Below are 22403 nucleotides of genomic sequence, written 5' to 3'. Positions count from 1 at the left end.
TTGTTGCTGATGAGCTTCAACTGTGACATGGGGATTTTCATATGCTCAAATGTGGTTATTATGGTAGTTAATGATTGCCTCTCTGGAAAAATTAGCTTCGTCGGTAAGAAGAATCTGCTTTAAAAACTGAGGGTTTTGCTCAATGACTTCTAACGTCCAACGAGAAAATTTAAGACCCTAAGAAAATCTCGTGGTAATAGAGCCCGAACCCGTTGTATAACTGATCCTTTAAAATAGTCCATACTTCCATTAGACATGTAGCTGCAGACCAATTTTTCTAGTACTGGTGTCAGGTTGTTCATCAATTAAATTAAGTGCTGCTTCTTTCAATTCCGATGTTCTAATATCGCGTTGGCGACCACAATCATGCTTTCTTGGTTGAAAAGTTCCAGTTTCTCGTAGTCTTTGATGAAGGCGTGCAAATAATGTATGATAAGGTGCCATTCGTTGAGGGTACATTTCAGCATACATTCTAGATGCTTGCAATGAATTTCCGTAAGCAAGGCCATAAACAAAGTGCATATCGGTCATTTTTGCATTTGAATGAATTCCATTTCTCCAGTTTGATGATATATATCAAAATTGCACAAAAAAGTTTCTACTTTAAAGGAGGCCAGAACTGACAATTAACCAACTATCATCAACAGCCATTTAACAGGTTAATACATTGTTTGAAAGGTTAAGTAAAAACCAAAAAAGTTAAGTAAACAGTGGTACCATATTTTTCATCAAAAATATTTACTTTAAACCTTGCACGAACGTCACTGATACAAATAAAAAAAATAGTGAGCCTCAGAAAATGCCTTTTGATGTATAGAAAATGCAATACCAAATATTACTAAAATATCAACAGGGGTTTCACAGATATTGTAAAAAAACATATATATTTTTCTTTAATTTTTACCCCCCCCCCCCCCCCCCCCGGTATCTCAAAAGTTAGGACTTTCAGGACATACGTTGATATAAAGTTTTTTTCTTAAAATTTACCCAAGAATCAGCCCCTGAATTTTTTCGCTATTTAATTACACCCTGTATATGTGAGTATTAGTATTCTCTATGTTCATACTTAATTGCTAATTCTGCCGAACATTACTTGTCCTTTTATTGTTTTTTCAACCCTGTATGTAGTAGGTTTATAGATTTTTTTCCCTTTATTATATTCGTAGTTATTATATTACATGGTATAATACTTGAGTTCCGTTTTCGATTTTTATAAAAATAAATTAAATTTTGTAAAATGTTTACAAAACTGCATTGCATGTTTGCATATTTCGCCTTAGACCGGCAGAAACATTTGTTATAATAAAGACAGACTGTACAAGTAAGTAAAATTTTTTTTTGTTTTTTGTTGGTCTAATGATCCCTTTACAGGCCAACAAATTGCGAATTTTTCTGTAAAGAAATAGGTTTTAGGTCATGTTATTATCGAAGGTGCAATCAAACCTAGTAATAAAAATATTGCAGCAATTCGAATGCGACTTTCCTAAAAAATAAAATCTGTGTAAAGTGTAAAGTTAGTGGGGTACTATCGAAAATTTATTACAAATTTCGCAAAACTTACTAAATCTTTAACCAAATGTGTAAGGAAAAACAAACGAGTGGAGTTCTTAAAAGAATTTAGGAAGTTTCTTACTACGTTCCTTCTATACTTCTAAAAATATGTTACCATCATCACTGGTCCTAGCATACTCTGACTTTTTAAACCTTTCGAAGTAACGATGATGTACGAATATCGGACTATGCGAACTATCGGCAATCGGAGCTATTCCGTCACAGGAAAATTATATTATTTGCTATGCCTCTCGAGCCTACTCCCAACTATCGAAAAAGAACTACTTGCAATTGTTTGGAGCTGTAAGTATTTCCGCTTATATCTTGGTCATAAGTTTATCATTTTAACTGACAACAGACACACCTCTTCAGTTGTTGTTTTTCCTCAAAGAACCCAACTCACGATTCTTAAGGTGGCGATTAATATTACACAAGCTTGATTATATCTTTCACTATAGAAAAGGAAAATCCAATGAGGCAGCTCATTCTCAAAATGAGCATCAAGATTCTTTCTCGAAATCCAATTAACTTAAATGTTGTTAAAACTAAACCTAATTTAAACCACCCTGATGATGTGGATGAAGGAATTCATAATTTCCTAGAAAATCAAAATGAACTCCCAAACTTCGATTAAATTCTTCACCAATCAGATACCCAATGTCCCCGCAACTGACCTATTCAGAATTTGATGAATTGCAAGCACGGCAATATTATGCAAACCAAAATGATGACGTAACGAACAACGTTCATAAAAAAATTGAACGTTAAGCACTCGTTCTTGAAAAAAAAATGCCCGACTGTACTAACTCCATGCATGCTTCGTTTTATTTTAAAAATTCCTCATAAGGATCTTCTCTTTGATTTGTTGTCATTTTTGTCTTTATCAATATTTTTAAAATCTTGACTCGTTCATGGGGAAGATTCGTGTGTATAAAATATATCACATCATTCCAAACTAAACATTTATTTAAAAAACTGCTCATCATCAGTTTCCATTTTTTTTCTCCAAAATTTGACGATCGATAGTGGGTTTTTATTTGCTGTTAAATTAAGGATAAATAGAACAATCGTAATTAATAATAAAACCCTTTTCTTTCTTATTTTGATATAATATTATTCAAGAATAATAGGTAGATACTTAAGTTATGCATAAGCATAACTTAAATGGATATGTAACATTATTTCATCTTTTTTTATTATTTTATCTTTGCTGACTAGTTCTTTGCTTCTCACGTAACTGGTTGTGAGTTCGAATCTAATTATTGATATTTTTTTTGTAATTTTTTTCTGCTGCTAGTTAATGCCCTGAAATATTTTTCATCACTTTCAGTAACACGTATTGATGAATGTTCTATTATAAATAATAAATTTATATTGCCGGTTGCCATTTACACTATTTCACATATGAACATTTGTTTTCCCTTTCCTGAATGCATGTTGTTGTTTAACAAATATTGATTATATGTGATAAGCTTTTATAACCGCTACCGGTTTAAAAAAGTGACTACAAGCTAAAAATATATCAAGAGTTTTATGGTTATATGCTGGCTGCTCAAACGATTGTTACTATACATAGATCTCCATACATTGTATCTCTCTGAAGTTAAATGATTGTTGATTTCATACTTGGCTATTGTTCTCTTAGTGTGACTAATGCACTTTTAAAGAATAATAAAGCATACGAGTTTCTTTATTTCTCTAATTTATTTCTAAACTCTATGAATATTATATAATTTTATGCGTAAATAGTTTTCTTAGTTTACTTACTCGTGACACATTTTTTCGCTATTTTATTCCTTATTTGTCCTTACCATTCTAACTAAAAATAATCCAGCAGTGGGCGTCTGTTTAAAATATCAACCAGTAAACATACGTATATTAAATAGCTTCTAATAATAATTGGTAGTAACTATAGTGCAAGAATAATTTCAAGGATTGTCAATATCGTTAAGTTTGTAATGGTATGTAAATTTCAACATTATGGTGTTTGTTAAAATTTTTAATAATAGGTGTAGATATGTTTGCTCAGGGCCGTATTAACGGTAAAACAGGGCCTAGGCTATATATTATTTACGACCCATTAATTTTTAAAGAAATATCTTACAGGTTGAAAAACAAAGTGCCAAAGAAATTGGACAAAAAATATGTTCAAATTACCGCAGATAAAATTTAATTTTATCCTCACAAACCTACAACTCTTAATATATTTAAAATGATTAATGGATAGGATTTTTTGATAACTCAAAATTCCATATTAATCGTTGTTTTGACAAATATTTTACTTTACAACAAAATAACCTTTCGTAATTTTCACAAATACATATCTTGTTCCAAGGCGTCAGATATTTTCATATTATATTAGTCTATCTAATCTTGTGGTTATTGATTTGTAATTATTGCTTTAATCGTAATTAAAAAATTATTATTATCTAGGCTTGCCTATCCAATTAAGTTATGCATAACTTAATTAGGTACCAAAATTATGTTTTTTTTAGAAAGACATATCGAGGATAAATAATTCAAGTTTTTAAAGAATGTGATAACTGTGTCTATTGAACCCTGGCTAATTTATGAAAGAATATTCAAAAAATAGTAAGTGGACTTTAGTCTATTGGGCAATTCGTCCACAGGCGTTAATCATGTACAAAATTTTATTTATTTTTTTAAATTCAGAATGAAAAAGCAGCTATGTCTTATTATACGCACATTGTATGAACACAGAGAAAATGATTAAGATAACAACTTAAGGAACGAGAACACTTCGCATTTTTAATTGGCTTTATCAAAAAGAACGTTGTAAATTTCTTTAGTTGTATGTCCTTAACTTTTGACACGAATGCTTATCATGTTTAAAAATAATTTAAAACACATGTAAATTCATATCTATTTATGTTCAGCTATAAAGAAACCGTTAGTATTGTCTGTAAGAAAATGGCCAGTAACATACATAAAGAGTGATAAAACCTACGTGTCTATAAAAACTGTGAAAGTGTACACAGTTTTTGTAAAGGAAACCCTTGGAAAGTTATAAAATAACTTTTCCGCTTTTGACAGGTGACAAATGATAAAAAATCACGCGTCCATGCACTTGATCAGATAAAAATGTAAGGCCTTTAATACAATGTTTTATTTAAATTGTGCCGTTTTTACGTTTATTTTCTTTCGTTACGCACGAATATTATGTCGGCAAATAGCGTTAATTGTTTATTGAAATAGTCACGGTCATTATGTTTTATGTACAATAAAGGTGGACATGGAAAAAGGGCAGATATAAGTCGTTTTAAATTAGGTTCTCAGGTAATCTAAATAAATTGGCCAGACGTTTTTTAATTTAAAACAAGTTGCAAAAACAAGGTTGCTTCACCTAAATTCATATTATTTTGGCATACGAGCCACTCTTCTAATGATACCTTAGTGGGAACTCTATTAAATGCAGCAGTTTTTTTTTGTTAATTTAGAACCATTACAAGCAGCCAGTTAGGTTACATATATACAGTGAGGACGCGCAAGTTGGAACAAATTCATTTGAAATTCAGGGGTGTGTTCGAAAAAAAAACCGCTCGGACACGATTTTTTTGATGATGAATTCATGTATACAGGGTGAACCAAAAATAAGCAACGACCATCAACTTCAATTTTTAAATGGAAACACCTATTTTTTATTCCATTTTTGAATTCTGCATAAAATTTTAAGTATATTTTGTACACCATGTCTTATACCTAATACTAACATTATTAATAAATTTGCAACTGTTTGGGTCATTTGAGCATATTCAAACATGTTTTTTAACAGGTATATTTGATTGTTGACACCTTGTCATCATTTAATCGCATGGAAACAGAATGTATTACTTTACGTAAATGTCACTAAGTGTCAAGTGCAGTTGCAAAGTTTAAAAGTATGGCGCGTTTAACTGAAAAACAAATAATTGAAATTTTGATGATGGTAGGATATGGCGACAAGACTCGAATACAGGCCGAAGTTTGCGATCTGTTTAACAATAAGTACCCGGAGAGGCCTATTACACGTTCGGTATTAAGCAAAATTGAAAAAAAGTTTAGAGATTTTGGTCATGTTAGAGACAAATATGACATAGACCGTCCCACTTTTCCAGCAAACAGAAAATGAGATATTTTGCTCGATTTACAAGAAAATCCACATAAATCAACTCGACAAGTTGCTGCAGATCAGTCGGTTAGTAAATCATGTGTTCTAAAATATTTGCATAGGAATAAGTGGCATCCATATAAAATTTATTTAATTCAGGAGTTATTGAAAATGATCACATCCGCAGAATAGAGTTAGGGAAAATTTTCGTTATTGGGTACCAGAAAATCCACACTGGAGTATGGAAAGTCACACACAATTTCCCAAGAAGTTAAACGTATGGGCAGGAATTGTGGGCACGTCAATTGTGGGTTCCTATTTTATTGAGGGCGCACTTACCTCTGAAAAATATTTCGAGTTGCTTCAAAATCAGATAGTACCTAGTTTAATTGCACTTTATCCAAATGGTGGAAACCCATTTATACCGGCAGATTCGATATGGTTCCAACAGGATGGCGCCCCTCGACATTATTCGCGAACAGTACCAGATTACCTTACCAACATTTTCCCAAATAGATGGATTGGATTTATTGAATGGCCAGCAAGGTCGCCAGATTTAACGCCCATTGGATTTTTATCTATGGGGTTATCTAAAATCTAAAGTTTATTTTGATAAACCTGAAAGTTTGGAAGAATTAAAAAATAGAATTAGAGCCTAAATACAACCAATCCGGCCTCAAACAATAAGTAAAGTATTACAAGAATTTGAATATCGACTTACTGTTACTGTCAGGAAGTTAATGGTGAATATTTATTTAAATTTTTTTGTTTTCTTTTTTTTTTAACTGTTCATGGTTATTTATAAAAAAATTAATCGCAAATTTCTTAATAAAGATTGAGGTTAGGTATAGGACATGGTATACAAAATATACTTAAAATTTTATACAGAATTAAAAAATAAATTAAAAATGGGAGTTTCTATTTAAAAAAATTAAGTTGATAGTCGTAGCTCATTTTTGGTCAACCCTGTATACAGGAATTCATCATAAAAAAATCGCTCTTGCGCGTCCTCACTTTATGTATGTAATAATACCCTCAGAAAATTAAAATTGCCTAAATTTTTTTTTTTATTTATTCAGCTTTCTTTATCATTCAATTAAGTTGAAATTTTGTCCATTGGGTCTTGTTGAGGAAAGCCTCATAAAAATATAGGGTTAAATACATATTAATGGTTACATGGTTTTGACATAAATATGTAAAAGATTTTTTTTTACAGATTCACTGGAACGGAAAATCTGGATCAGGTGGAATATTGGTAAGTACCGTGTTAAATTAAAAATATATATTTATTTTATGTAACACCTAAAATTGCACTAAACTTGCTTAAATAACTACATTTGTAGATTAATTAATTTTTACTTTTTGATGTATTGCATGATCCATTAACAAATAAAGCAAGTTTTTTTTATAGTCTATCTTTTCTTTTTTTAACCAGTTTTGCATCCCTCTCTGATGATAATTTCAAAAGTAAAATGGTCATTTCTAAATCTTCACAGGGATAAAAATTGTGTAGTCTATTTGAAAATTGTGCTCGCCTAATAATTTAAAAAAATAATTTACACGTTTGAAAAAAAAATAATATTATGAAGGAAAGTCGGAAAGTTGGTTTTAACAAATGTCTAAACTTAAAAAAAAATTGAAAATAAGATTAAAATGTATAGACTTCGTCCATATGGGAAGGACTGATTATTATTCTGATGTCACCGGTTCGGAAGGCGGAAACAAGAGTGCTACAAATTCTTCGCTTGTAAATTCCATTAAATTTTTGAAATCGTCAATACTTTCCCTTAACTTATCGAAAAATTAACGCAAAAGTATCTCCTTTATCTGAAGATTTAAGTACATTATCAATACATGTTTTGTCTGGATTTCCCATGCGCTACCTCCTGAGCTCCAACCTTAGGACTGTTCCTTTTCATAATCTACATATGCTATGACATATTGAGCAGTCTGTGGAGTGTATGGTGGTGTTGTCTAAGTATGGCACTACTGCTTATTGTCAAAGTGAGTCGGAAAATTTGGAATAACAATTTGTGAAAAAATGCATACTGGTTGAAACTCAACTTGACAAGACTTTAAGTTATTTTCATTGGTCGGTTTATTCATTTTCACATTTTTATGTTGTAAATAAAATGTCTGAATCAAGAGATCTCATTTATTCTCAGGGGACATGTTTTTTAAGAAATGTTCAAATTTTAAAAGCGATTTATGAGTTGGCTACATTTAAAGCGGATGACGTCTGAGCTTGCCTCAGGCAACTAACATATTACTTTAATAAATATCTGCACCCTTTTTTGCTGTTTTTAAACATTTTAATGAACTAGCAGTTCATAGTTTAAGTACCAATAAAGAAGGTCTGCTTTTCTAGAAGAAATTATTATTTTATTTAAAAATAAAATAATCCCAGGATAAACATCATCAAAGCATGGAGTAATGCCATTGACGTACAGTTGAATTCTCAGAAAAAAGTAAAGACGTTTTTTTTCTAAAACTATATATATTAAATAATCTAACGTTCATTTCAGGGCTTATAACTTTAAATCCAATGATTTACGATATTATTAAAACCCTCTCATTTTTTCTTTAATTTTGTAAAGCAATAAAAAAATTTAATACGTAAAAACGTAAATCACCATTTTATATGTGTAGCCGTTTCAGTCATGCTTAGGTAAATATAGTACAATAAATTTTATCTAAGACTCCACCTTTACAACTAATGCTATTAAGTAACGAGATCCGAAACTTAACGCCGCATACATAATTATTGTTATTATCTCATTCTCATGCGATCGCAAACATAATATGTAAATAACCTTGTAGTAAGTACACATACGTTTTGTCTGTTTTGTCTTACTATATCAACATCAATTGCGTACATTGAGTTTTTTCAATGGAGGCAACCGACCCTTAAGCCTACAGGTTTGTTTCTACCAATTCCACAATATTAAGTATTATAACTTAGCTCTTCATGATGTATTTAAATTTCCAAAATTAAATATAACAATGGCATTTCAATAATTCAAGAGTATAGAAGGTATTCTCCAACCAATTATTACATGCTTCGGTTATATTGCTCATTGTTCCACTGTCAAAGCACTATTATCATACGGATTTAAAATAAAACATGGCCACTTCTCTTTCTACGTTAAGGTGTAACATTAAATATATCTTTTTTGGTTTACTGTTTAGACTTCTGAAGTCTGAATATGGCAGCTTTGAAAAACACGTTCTGGAGTTCAGGACACAATTCTCTCTCTCTCTTTTGGAGATCAAGTAGCCAGATTTTGCAGAATATATTTTTGTGTTCCAAAAAAACTTATTCATTATGTTCCCAATATCAGTAATACTTAATAATTTAATCAAGTTAACACAAGTCAAGTTTAAACAAGTTAAGTAATAATCCTAATACTTAACTTGTTTAAATCTGTTAACCCTTTTATCTCTGTATACCGGCCTGGCAAGTTTCTTTCTTGAGTGCCTTAAATAAAAATGCTGTTAAATGCATTTAACAGAAATTGATAAGCGAAGCATCAAGTTGACGAGAGAGAGGGGAAGATAGGCGATATGCAGTAAGTCTTGAGTATCTCTATATTTAATTTGTCCTCTACTCCTTGTAGGCAAAACGTTATCCTTCTCTTTTTAACTTGTGACTTACACTTGTTGTTAAATTGCGCAATGTCTACAGACTCAGTGGAGAGAAGATGCCAAGAGGTGGCCCACTAAGTATTAAAAAAACTGATTTAGAAAAAAAATATACTAAAAAATATACTAATAAATATGATCAGTATGGACTTATTTTCAAAAATACGCAAATAACTAACAATTTTCTAAATTAAATGCATAATTTAATTGTAGGCCATGAATAACAATAATAGACAAATAAAAAGTTACAAATTAATAACGACGAATGGGCGAATGGGGAATTGCATTATTTTTATTTTTTTTTTTTTGTAATAAAAGAATATAAAAAACAAATATATAAATTTAATAAAAACTATAAGAAAACAACCATATAACAAAACAACATTTTTAGAAGAGATGTTCAAAATGACCACCATCTTCTCTGATACAAAATTGGCAGATCTTTGTAACCCTTTGAATAGCATTCAAAATAATAATTTGTCTCCTTCTCAGATTTTGAAATGCTAAATGAATTGCGTCTTGAAGTTCTATTAGATTATTGCATTGTCTTCAATACACTTGATCTTGTATATACCCATATAAAAAAAAATAGTTCCGAAGCTTCTTCAGCATTTTCATTGCTGTGTATAAAACATACAAGCATTTCATAATTTTCAAATGCTGCCATTTTTTTGGCAAACTTTACAAATAACGAAAATAAATGGGTTTTGGAGCATAAACTCATTCAAAAACAGAGAAATGTCAATCAAAACCCAAAGATAGTTGACATTTATTTATTTATTTGTAATTTTTTTGTTTCTTATTATAAATAGCCATGGCCTCCCATTGAATTATGAATTTGATCATTTAAATTTAGAAAATTGTTATTTATTTGCGTATTTTTGAAAATAAGTCCATAATGTTATATATTTTTAAAAACGTAAAAAAAAGCCAATATTATGAACTATAAATATACAGGGTGTTCCGTTTAAAAAAACATAAGTTTGGGTTATAACTCAAAAAATATTAATCAAAAAAAATATATATCTATACCACTGAACTCTACGGAAAAAAATCTATAAAAATGAGTTTTTACTCTTACAAAAACTTAAAAAGTTAAAAGGATAACGGAGATACGACGGGGGTCCCAAAATGCAATATTTTCAAAAATACCCTGTATCTTAAAAACTAAAAGGGCCATGAAAATTTTGTTGACGGCATCTTTATTTTTTTGGAAAAGTAGCACAGTGTCGCGAAAACCGCAACTCCCTATCTCTAAAAATAACGGAGATATTTCGCAAAAGTACCCAAAATGAGACACCCTGTACGTCTTAAGACGTTAAATATACATGCAGAAGGAAAATGATAATAACAGTACACTAAACACGTATGTATGAAATTTATAATCGTATGATGTATGAAATGTATGAACTTACGCTGAAGCTGTCATGCTGTGTGGTAAAATATCAAGGTGGGCGCTAAAGAAATCCCTACTGGCAATGTCAGTTTTGACAGAAATGGGACGTAGAAAAGTTTGAAATAAGTCTGATTAGTAGTATTTGCAGCAGGTAATATGTAAAATAGAATGGTTCTACATAATAGGCGGTAGTTAAACATCAATTTTTATGTATGAAGCCCTAGATATTCTTAAAAATTTTACCTTATCCTAAACAAGGTTAACATAGAGTTAATTAAAAAGATGTTGGAATGCAACATTATTCTATGGATATTTTTCTTTATGTGGAATATTCAGTTACAGTGTATTCTTAATTTACGTAGTGAAGCCGTCATGTGTGCCGTTAATCAAATATAATTATTATTTTTTAGTTTTTTTATCCTTTGGAGGGTGTAGTGATACTTTGTTACGTATGTGTTTAAATTTGTTGTTTCCCTGCGTTTTTATTTTCTAGATGATTAGATGATGTGATGTTCTTCTAGGTGTGTGGTCAAAGTAACTGAGAAGATATGCTCTAATGATTTGGTTTAGTAGTAGCTTTTGATTTTTATTTCTAGAACACAGGCGTTTGCTCTGTGTTCCACCCATGACACTCTTAGGATTCGTCCGGTTCTGTGGTAGTATTATTACCCAAATTGATGGTATTCTTGGTTTTCTCGTCTACAGTAGTCGATGATTTAGTAGTACGTGTATTAATTGAATACAAAAATAGTTATTTGCAGTATCCATTATCGGTCGTCTATGTAGTCTTCTGCGATCCAGAATTTCCTCTCCCCATGACATTTTTAGGCAGCTATACGTACCTCCACCTACAAGAAGAGCAGTTGACGACATTTTAAGTGTGGGTCCTGTGTATAGGTCAGGATTGGGCAGGTTAAAAAAACTGTCAATTTTCTTCTTTTGACCAAATTGAACCAAATTTGTTTAGTGATGATAAAATCAAAACAAAATGGTCTGGATGCTAGATTTTCTTTTTTAGTAATTTGGGAATAAATGATTCCAGCAGGACGGATTTTTGGGTCTTATATCAATATAGCTTTTACACATTTTATAGAATATATCTTGGTGTTTTTGTCAATTCTTACTTTGGTTATCAGATGAGCCTTATATGGTGCCCTATATGATAAATTTGTTAATTTCTGTGAAGTAAAGGTCTTTGCTTTTTTGCACAATATCGCTTCGATTTTTTTTTAATGCTGTGAGTTTTGAATAACTTTCAATATCCATTTTATGATGTAAAGCCACCGAGCTTTTTAGCATGAACTAAAGCATCCATAGCGAATATGATTTGTATTTAGGAAAAAGTTGTTCAAAATATACCAAAATTCACGTGTCACATTTTGCGGTTTTCTCGAGTCCATGAAATTTTGATAGACACTAGTGTATTTGCTTCGCGATTTTTTTGGTAGGAAGTTGTTGGATATGGCGCTTGCTGCTTCTATTATTTTAGGTGGAATGCCGATATCTACTTCGGTGTCAGTATACTCATCCATAATTTTTTCACTCAGAAACTGAAATCACTGACTTCACGTACTCCAGGACACACAAGTCTTTCTAAAATACAGTCTCCTATTCCAGCAGCACATGAAAGGGTCGATAGACATAAACCGAGAATAAACCTTTGGAGTTACATGTTTCGGTAAAGACCCGAATGATTTCATTTGTCCAGTTTGGTTGTGATTTTGTGATATTTAATAGTGCAAAAGTTAGGCAATTATCATATTGTTAGTAGATAAGTAATTGATACATTATTAAGAGCCGATTTTACATTGTGGGATTAATTGGGTCTTCTAGGTATTTTTAAAGGTACTTAACTAATAAACAAGAAAGTTTTGACAATTATAGGGTCACAAAGTATTCCAGTCTATAGCTATAAATGTGGATAGGTACCTGGTTTAGGAAGGTTAAGGAATTGACCAGTATTACTTTTATTATTTTTATGAGTTGAGTTATTGCAGATGTGGCCATTGTCAATCTTCTCTTTATTTTCTCTGAACAGTCTCCATCTTTAGTTGCCAACCATTCCAGGTATACAAACTTGTCTTCAACATCATATCTCGCTACGTTTTTGGCCAACATTACTTTAATATTTGTGTTGTTGAGATTTATACACCATATTCTCTAATATATCTATTTCTTTATGTTTATCAGCTGTTCTTCCTGTGCTGCAATAATCAAGGTGTCGTTCGCATACCTCAGGTTACTAATTCTTCTTCCTCCAATTTATATTTCACCTTTCTAATGGTCAATGATTTTTCTCATGATGTATTTGTCGTTATATGCTATACATTTTGTAAAGGAGGGGAAAGCTGTTTCCCGGCCACTATACTAAAAGCTCTGGATTTTTACTTTGTCCTGTGCTGACTTTAGCGTTATTTATCATTTATTAGTCTGACTTACTATTTTGTTACGCCACTCATTTAATTAAAAAAAAAAATCTTGTGCGGGTAAGTATAGCATTCCTTTAATTTGAGATCAGATAAGGGCCAATTGTAAGTTTGGGGTGTAGGGCTCTAGGGGGTGACTCACCTGTACTAAAACTTGGGGTCTACTACAATTTTTACAGCTTTTAAAATACAACGTCGTATTTTTTTTTTACTAGTTCCTACTAGTTCAGCAGGCATAAACCGATATTTTTATAAATAATTTTAATGATTTTTGGCCTTACTATCTGATTAAAATCTTGTAATTCGATATTTGTGTGTAATGGACCATTTTAATTTTATTTTTAAATACTGTTATGATCTATTATCGCTTAATCATGTTTCGATGCTTCTTTTACCAACAAGCACAGAAAAGTTGACGACCCTTAATTGAAGACAACACGTCAGATTATAAAGTAATAAACGCCCTTAAATTCAAATTCAAAATTTTCAAATTCAAAAATAATTTATTCAATAATTGCTGAAAATACAACTAAGTAAAAAAAAATATTAAATGAATAAACAGCTAGAGCACATTTGCAGTCTTGCGGCATTGCTTAACTATGGAAAAGAAGACATCTACTAAGGCAACTTGTAAGCTCCAGCGCCTAGCGTTTCTTCGTCCTTCAGTCTTGCTCTAATAATTAGTGCTATGTAAGTTTTATCTGAAGTAATTCTATTAATTAACCTATACTATAATATATTAATTAATATAAAATTGATTATAATTATATATATAATATATATATAATTATAATCAATTTTAAAAATCATTAAATAAGGTATTAAGTGGAAGAACTGACAATATAATGACTGAGTTTAATATTCGTAGTTTTTTAAAGATTTGTTTTGTTTCGGATACTCTTGAAATGTCCAAATGTCTTTTGTTGGGGAATCAAAAAGTTAACTAGAATCAAAAATTTAGCTTTTGTTACCGCTTAAGAAATAATTTTTACCATGGACTGATGAGTATGGTGAACCTTTAACCAATTACAAAAAAAAAACGCTTTGGTTTGATGAATTGCCTAAAACTTGGGGACAAAATATTTATTTGACAATTTTTAATGGTTTAACGACCTGGAATATGTAATAAATAGTTGCTGTACCTTATCGCCTTGGAACCAATAAAATATTTAGTTTTGCAGTGACGGAGCAAGTTTACAAAGAAAAAGAAGAAGAAAAATCACATTGTTGATTCTTTTATTCTCAGTGCAAGGGTCGCAAATACTTTTTGGCTTCGCCTGCTCATAGCTCTCTTGAGATATATTGAATTTATTTACTTTCTACTACTGAACTGCAATTCCGAAAACTCTAAGAATATAAATGCTCAGCTTTTTCCCTCACATCTCGTATCTATACTGTTATTTTAATATTTTTTTATTTTCAAATCCTTCACTGGTTAAGTTCAATCACATTGCAGCACCTATGAATTGCTGTAACGTACATAATCTTAAAATCTTACTTCTACAAATAGAAGGCTTTTTAAATATTTACCACAGTTAAGCAAATCATTAATAAACATCGCAGAGATATACACAAATCAGCGAAAATTGCCCGAAACGAACTAATAATAGTTATATAAACTGTCAGATCGAAGGGAGGCAAATGTAACAGAAAGTAAGAAAAGGATACTAGATAATGTAGGAGTAAAATTTATGACGAATAAAGCAGAAAAAAATCGGAGAAAATTTGTAACTACCGTAATATATGGTTTATCAAAAGTAGCTATTACTCTACGTACAGTTAGAATAATAAGAAGCTTTCACAGTGTGCGGAATCGATCATAGTTCGCATAAATTTTGAGATTTTTCTTCTCAGAAATTGGAGAAACTACCAATGGTTGCTGGCTCATTGATTTAGAAGAAAGAGGAGTTTATTATGGTACTTACGTAATAAGGTATTGGAGGGCATTCAAGCGCGGAAAAAAACTAATAGTGTCATTAGAACATCCTCTACACGAAGACGTGCACAGATGATTTTTGTCTGACTATTGGTTGTGTTTATTTCGACAAATTTATACCAGCTTCCTGCGTGTTTTGTATTCGGGTTTATGAAATTTATAGCTAGTATATCTACTTAAAAATGGATCATTACATTTTTAATTTCTTGATGTGATGGTGTAACCAACAAATGTGTTGAAAGCTGTTTTTATGTCGAATAAAGTACACTTCGGTGGAAAAGCTTTACAGGGTGGGCTAAATTCAAGCCTTATAAACTGTTAGAGATTCAGGGGGCAAGAAGTTGCAAAATTAGATGCCTCACTAAATGCCCTGTAGTAGCTTAATTTCGATTCTCATTGGGATCTGAGAAATCTTAAAATAGTTTAAGATTTCTCAGATCTAAGATCTGATCTAATCTAAGATTTCTAGATCGAAGTTGTCGAATCTGACATTTGATTGGAATCACTTTTCGTCCTATATAAGACCTTTTTCAAAAACCATCAATTCAATTATTTCCTATTTAAATTCAACTCTAGATTTTTCTTGTAACCTTTGATATACTAGATACCATAGATAGTATAACATATGACGCACATCAAAAAGTTGGGTTTTTATGGAAAAAAGACATAATTAGAGTACAATCTACGAATCTCTGTTTGAAAAATTACTTTCGCCATAAGTTTACCTCTTTTTTTTGTTTTTTTTTGATCACACAAGATCAAATTTTGATCATACTTGTGTGCCAAAAGCCCCTTGATTTGCTGCAAAACCCTGTTCTTCCTGCCATTCAAATCTTCCCTGACTTAGACATGTGATCGGTCTATTTCAATCAAGATGCTGGTAATGCGGTTATTGTCAACATTTTTTCTTTTTTTATTAGTGGGACTAACAATATTAAATGGCCTCCTAGATCTCCCGATTTGTCCTGAAATGACTTATTGTCCAACAAATTTAGAGAATTTGCGAGAATAAATGGTTGCATGTGCTAATTCTATTTCACCACAAATAATTTTGGAACTACGAAAGGGCTTTTATCCTATGTTCCTAAACTTTCGCGTAATATTTTAGTGCAATAAGTAATAAAGTTACCATCAAAGCTAGAAGCTTATTAACATCTTACTGAAAAAAAAACAGTGACGTAACAGGCGAGTAACAGAGGGCATGTGTGCGAGTTGACATATTTCGCCATTACGCACCTCTCTATAATGCGTAATGATCGATTCCCCAACGTGTATACCATTTCATTAGTAAATGATCTTCTTTTGTCTATATTTTTCTCTTCAACTCGAACAATGAGACTCAAAAGTCATTATATTGACTAGCAGCAAGGAAAAATTACAATGACTTAACATTTCCAGCTTGCAAGTGACTTCGGCTTTATTTACTTTATTACGTCCACAAGTCCTGTTTCAAAATACGTAGAGAACTATAGTTCTTTTTAGTTGCAGATCTAGGCCTTAGTGCAAACGTCATAAACCAGGACTGTCTAATGCGCATACTCGTAAATAACGCGTGCAACATTTTATTTATTTATGTTTAGTAGCAGGATAGCCATTCTGTTTTCTTATTTGTTACTTCATTCTTGTGCAATAGTTAATCGCCATAAAAAATTGCAAAATGATAAAATAATCGTTTACTGGGTAAGTTACTAAGAAGGTCTTCTACTGACATTTCATTTTAAATCGCCATGGGTGTTCCTAGTCAGTATCTTCAAATTATGCCTTTTATGCCAACGGTAGTCAAATACCAAGCCGTTTTATACCTATAATTATAGCTATTCTGTCCAACTACTCTCTTAATTAAATTGTATTATACACTCTAGTTTTAATAATGTAGGCATCCTATCTGACGTTAATTGTTTGGTTAAACAATATTCATTTCCTTGTCCTTTGCACTTAAAGATAATTATACGCCTTTAGGTCATAGTTCATTCGATATGCTTGAAAATAAATGATATTACACCTGAAATAAATGATATTTAACTGGTATTAATTACTAAAAGTAAAGAAAATTATTGTACTATACTAGCTACTAACAATATAGTACTATACTGCATACATACCTTGTAATCTATAAGATATATCTTTTTCTAAGAGTAATAAATTTAAATTGTGCATAAAATGAAATATTTGTGGCATAATTTAATGCATTCTTCTGATAAAATATTACACAACCATTCAATGCACTTAGTTTTAGCTTATTTTGGCAAGAGTACTTATATAATGATTTTAGGTCTTCATTTTGATCACGTGAGCCAGCTCGTGAAAAACTAGGTATCGTCAGTGAATTCTTGTATCTTGCACGTTTTTGCAACTTCAAACAAGTCCACAATGTGAGCAAGGAATAGAGGACAAAGTTTTAAGTAACTCTGGCGCTAAGTAATCATTTATTTTCTTTTTCTGAAATATAATTTGAAAAATCTCCGGTGTACGCACATAACATGATGGTCTAAGTTATCTGAAGCCTCAGAGAAATCACCTAACAATTTAATAGGAGGTGGCCTCATTTGTAAGAAGATGGTCTTAAAACAGAAGTATTGCTGTTACCTGTAAATAGGGAATGAATTTATTGCTGAAATAACACAACTGTGCTTAAATAAATAATTGATATATGTACTATGTAGTATATGTATGTGTATAGTTGACTTTTTCTTTTAGAAAGGGTTTAGTTAGGGCACGATGCCATTTCTGGAAAAGATCCAGTTGCCAAGCAACAGTTTTGATCAAATGTGTGTTGTGGTTAAAAATATGCAAATGCATCAAAAATAATTTAAAACGTAACTGCACAGCGATTGTGAAATTGACTGTACGCGGATGACAAATAGGATAATCCTTAAGACCTAAATAGTTACTATTATGGGCGGGGAATATTCATGAATAAATTTCAATCTAATTAAAACTCTTTAAATTGAAAACCGTCCATCAAAATATACTTTGTTACGTATTAACGCAAATGCAGAACGAGAATTCTGCTTTTGGAATAGCTTTCTCTAATTTTAGTGTCCCATTGTATCGGATACGTCTATTTTGACTTGGTCACAAGGGAAAACACAAAAATCTGAATCATCAATGCCCATGAAAGGGAATTCTTAACTATTTGAGAACGCTCTCCTTTCCTTCTTTTCTATACATGCGGACTGGTCATTTATCTTCGTTAGTTATTGGGATAGACTTAAGTTTGAAGTGATGCTTTTACTTAGATGGATAGGTCAACACAGACATTTCTTCCTAGAGGTACATGTCTCGGGGATATCGGTGTATAATCGTGAATTCTCCACATTTGTATACAATTGCACGTAATATATCTTATTATATTTACTTTCTCGTGCGAGATATGCCTTACTACACTTTTTTTATTTAGTATAATTTAAACCAATAAAACAAAAGCGCTATATAATTGTCTATAAAGGAAATCGAAAATGTAAGTAATATTTAACATCGATGTTATAAACGACATCTTTTTATTGCATATCAACACATTTTTGTGTTGTCGATTTGCGATAGTCGTCTACAAAATTCGTGTTTTTAAACTATACTATGTCTTCTCAATCTCTTTATAAATCTTAATGCTTCTTTAGAGTTACTGATTGTTTGAAGTCTGTAATTATCATAATTCAGCCTTCCGAAAATCAAAATCACGGTTACTCTTGCCAATAACTAGAAACAAACATGGAGGTATAAATTTCAATAAAGTAAATAATAACCTAAATTGTCATCTTGTTACGTCCCTTAATTGTCTTACTTAAAATTTTTAAATTGATTAGATCACTTGTTTTTGCCTTTTAGTTTAATTTATGAAAACTATTCCTTAATACTAATTCATCTATCATAATTTACTTCTTGTGAAAAATTAACTATGCATAGTCTACAATTTCTGAAATACACATTATGCAAAAAACCCGCATTAAGCCCTTTAAAATGCTTCTCACATGCACTAAAAATTTGATATTCCTAAGTACTATATGCTTTTTTACATTCCTAAACGGTTTTAATAATACCGTTAGAAACGCATATTAGCCATATGTAATTTATTTGAAAAATATCATTTTATCATCGGAAAGTACCCAGTGACATTTAATGGTAATTTTAACACCCGATACTTGAGTGCTCTAACGGTTCTTCCTCTGGTCTATAAGGAGCCATAATTGTCAAAGTTAAACTATATTTATATATTAAGTATGTTTTTAGTGGCTTAAGAGAATGCCATACCTTGAAACTATGTGAATTTGTGTGCTATGAAACGTAAAAGTATGCGCCTAGTAGTAGGAAAAGGAGTTTAAGATGAGTTGCCATTTTGAAAAATGGCCAAAGTGTGCTCTTTTGGCCTTTGTAAAAAATCTATTGCATTAAATTTTTCAGTTATTTACGACTGAGATCCCCTTGGAATGTTATTTTGGTTCCGTTTTTACACTCACTCTAATTAAGCATAATTTTATTGCTATCGTTATCCGTCAATAACACTAGGGTTCCAGATGGGTTATCATTTCCAAAAATGATAAAAATGTCAATTTGTTGCCATTTTTAAAATTTCTACCCATGACGCGTTTAAAAATATAATTTTTCCTACGTTGTGTCGCTCACCACAGAAGATTTTTTTTAATGATCATCAATGATCCAAGAGAATGTTCCTTTTTTACTATTTTCTGATTTTCAATTGAAACTTCTTTTCAGTCGGTACCTAAATCTATGCTGTCAGACAATCTTTCATTTAAGATCGTCAGTGATGTTGAGAACTTATTCTATTTAATTTTTTTTCTTCTTGCTATGCTTTTCTTGTTTGGAAACAGTTGTTTTTATATTTCCACATTAATATAAAATCAAATGCTAGGTCTGCAATAAACAATTTTGAAATTCACTTTGAAAAATATGTGTGACAAGGTCCAATGCAAAAATCTGCAAAACCGATTCCCACCTTGAATTGATTATACATATTTGTTTTAATTATTACTTTTTCCATAATTAAAGAAAAAATCTTCATACTAAGTCGTCGACAAATTTCTATATCCCAAATTATAAATCCATTTTTAAAAATCCCTGCTTAGATCTCACGCACATAAACGCTGCACTTGTTAACACCATAAAAATACGTCAACCGCCTATTAGATTCCTAAATAGCTGCAAGGTAAAATACCTTTATTAAATCAACAATAATACTAATAGGAAAATGAAATTACATCATTAAGACCGATTACAGGTTTTTTATTAAGCTATTAGCGGCCGCTGCGCTTGAAATTATCTTTTAATTTAAAAAGCAAGTTTATTAGTCAAAATTATCAGTTTTTTCACTCGCTAGGAGAAGCGTAAAGTATTGTATTCTTATATTTTTTCTTGTCAGACGATTTGTTATAAACCTTATTACCTTGTTGATGTTCATCTCAATCACCCATTTATATATTACAAAAATTAAAGCATTTCTCTATCTATTAATTTTTATAACACATTTAATACATTCAACATTCCAAGGAAAGAAATCATTAATAAAAGACTGTGTCTTGGCGCTAATATTTATTATCAACTGGTACATAAAAACATGTTTTTGAAAAAAAAATTAGTATTTTTTTCTTATTTTAGGAAAAAAAAGCCTGGTACGTGAAGGAACCAAAGATCATAAAACTTTTTTTAAAAATTCACCTAATTTTTTGTTTTGATCTGGTCTGCTGTTGTTTCCGCTTACTTTTTTTGATGATTGCACAATACAATCTTCAGTTGCAATCACACACAAATGAGGAACCATTAGGTGGCCTTGGTTATCAAATCTCATCGATCTCAGTATCAACATTTCTTACAGGTCTACTAATATGAGTTTTTAGAAGACGTTGAACTATATATAATTTAAAATCTATTTGAAACATAATTCTGATGGAATATCATCAAAATTACTACTCCTTTTGCCTGACTCAGCATTGAGTGCCTTAGCTTCTGCCAAAAACAATTCCTTTCATAATGGTATCTTTCCAGCATGTTTGAAAGAGGCAGTGGTTATCCCTCTTTATAAGGGTGGAGATTTGAGTGAGCCTTGTAATTTCCGTCCAATTTCTAGCTTATCTACCCTCTCCAAGGTAGTTGAAAAACTTGCAAAAATCTGAATTTTGTCTTTTTTGCAACATAATTTTATCTGCAAATCAGTTTGGATTTCAAACGGGAAAAGGGACTCATGACGCTGTTTTCGGCTTTTTGGAGAGTGTCTATGTGTCCTTAAATTCTGGAGAGTCCGCGGCGGCAGTGTTTTGCGATTTATCTAAGGCATTTGATTGTGTAGATCATGGAATACTGCTGTCTAAGCTCAATAATTATGGCTTTAGAGGTGTGGCATTGCAATGGCTGGAATCCTATCTGTCTAATCGTACCCAAAGAGTTACATTATCTGAATGTTTATCCTATTCCAGATCCCTTAAAACTGGAGTACCTCAGGGTTCAGTGTTAGGACCACTATTATTTTTGCTCTATGTAAATGATTTGGGTTCATTAAAACTGCAGGGCAAAGTGGTTCAGTTTGCTGATGATTATGGAATCATAGAGATTCTGATAATGTTAGATTTTTATCGGAGTGGTGTGCTGCAAACAGGCTTGTATTTAATGTGGGCAAAACCTTTGTTATGGGATTTAAGTGTGACGTTCGGGGCCTTATGTTTAGTGAAAACTCCCTCTTGCAATACAAAGAAAGCTGTAAGTTCCTTGGTATTACCATTGATGGTCGCCTTCGCTTCGAAGATCATATCCTAAATCTTGCATCAAAATTATCCTCTGGATGCTTTGCAGTAAGAATGGCGGGGCTTGAGCTGGGAGAGGTAGTTGCACGTTCAGTGTACTTTTCTCTTATTGAGTCCCATCTTCGTTATGGTTTGCCTTTTTGGGGTTTAAGCAACAAGGGACTATTAAACATAATTTTTGTGATTCAAAAAAAGGCAGTTAGATACCTACATATGTTCCGCTGGGTTAAGAGATTCTTTACAAGAATTTTACCTATCTGAGATATATTACCTCTCTTTGTATTTCAAAAAATCCTAACTCTTTTTTCTCTTTTTATCTTAGAAACAGCTACTCTTATTCATAAATGTCCTAAACCTCCCTCTAACACTGGTCATATGACTCGTCAGGTTAACGATTTTCCCTTACCAATCCCTACATCCTCCCTCACCAAGAACTCACTTATATACCTTAGCAAAAAAATTTACAACCATGTTCCTCTATGTATCAGACAAATTTTAGAAGTTAAGAAATTCAAAAATAAATTAAAATCACTTTTATTATCCAGGGCATATTATAGCCTTGATGATTTTTTTAATGATACCTTTTGACCTGTGC

General features: G+C 31.5%; 1 protein-coding gene across 2 annotated transcripts in view; it reads left to right on the top strand.

Annotated features, from left to right (window-relative positions):
* LOC126749073 (klarsicht protein) overlaps positions 1–22403 on the top strand; it is a 275493-nt gene that overhangs the window by 30900 nt on the left and 222190 nt on the right. The window contains exon 2 of one of the 2 annotated variants that reach the window (XM_050458694.1): positions 6876–6914. The exons of the other annotated variant lie outside the window; for it this stretch is intronic. The gene's annotated coding sequence lies outside the window, so the exon portion shown is untranslated. The remainder of the gene's footprint in view (positions 1–6875; positions 6915–22403) is intronic. 2 annotated transcript variants of the gene reach the window in all.

Source organism: Anthonomus grandis, chromosome 22 (assembly GCF_022605725.1).
Source record: "Anthonomus grandis grandis chromosome 22, icAntGran1.3, whole genome shotgun sequence".
NCBI lineage: Eukaryota > Metazoa > Arthropoda > Insecta > Coleoptera > Curculionidae > Anthonomus > Anthonomus grandis.
Note: the sequence above shows the minus strand (reverse complement) of the source record. Positions and strands in the feature narration are given on the sequence as shown.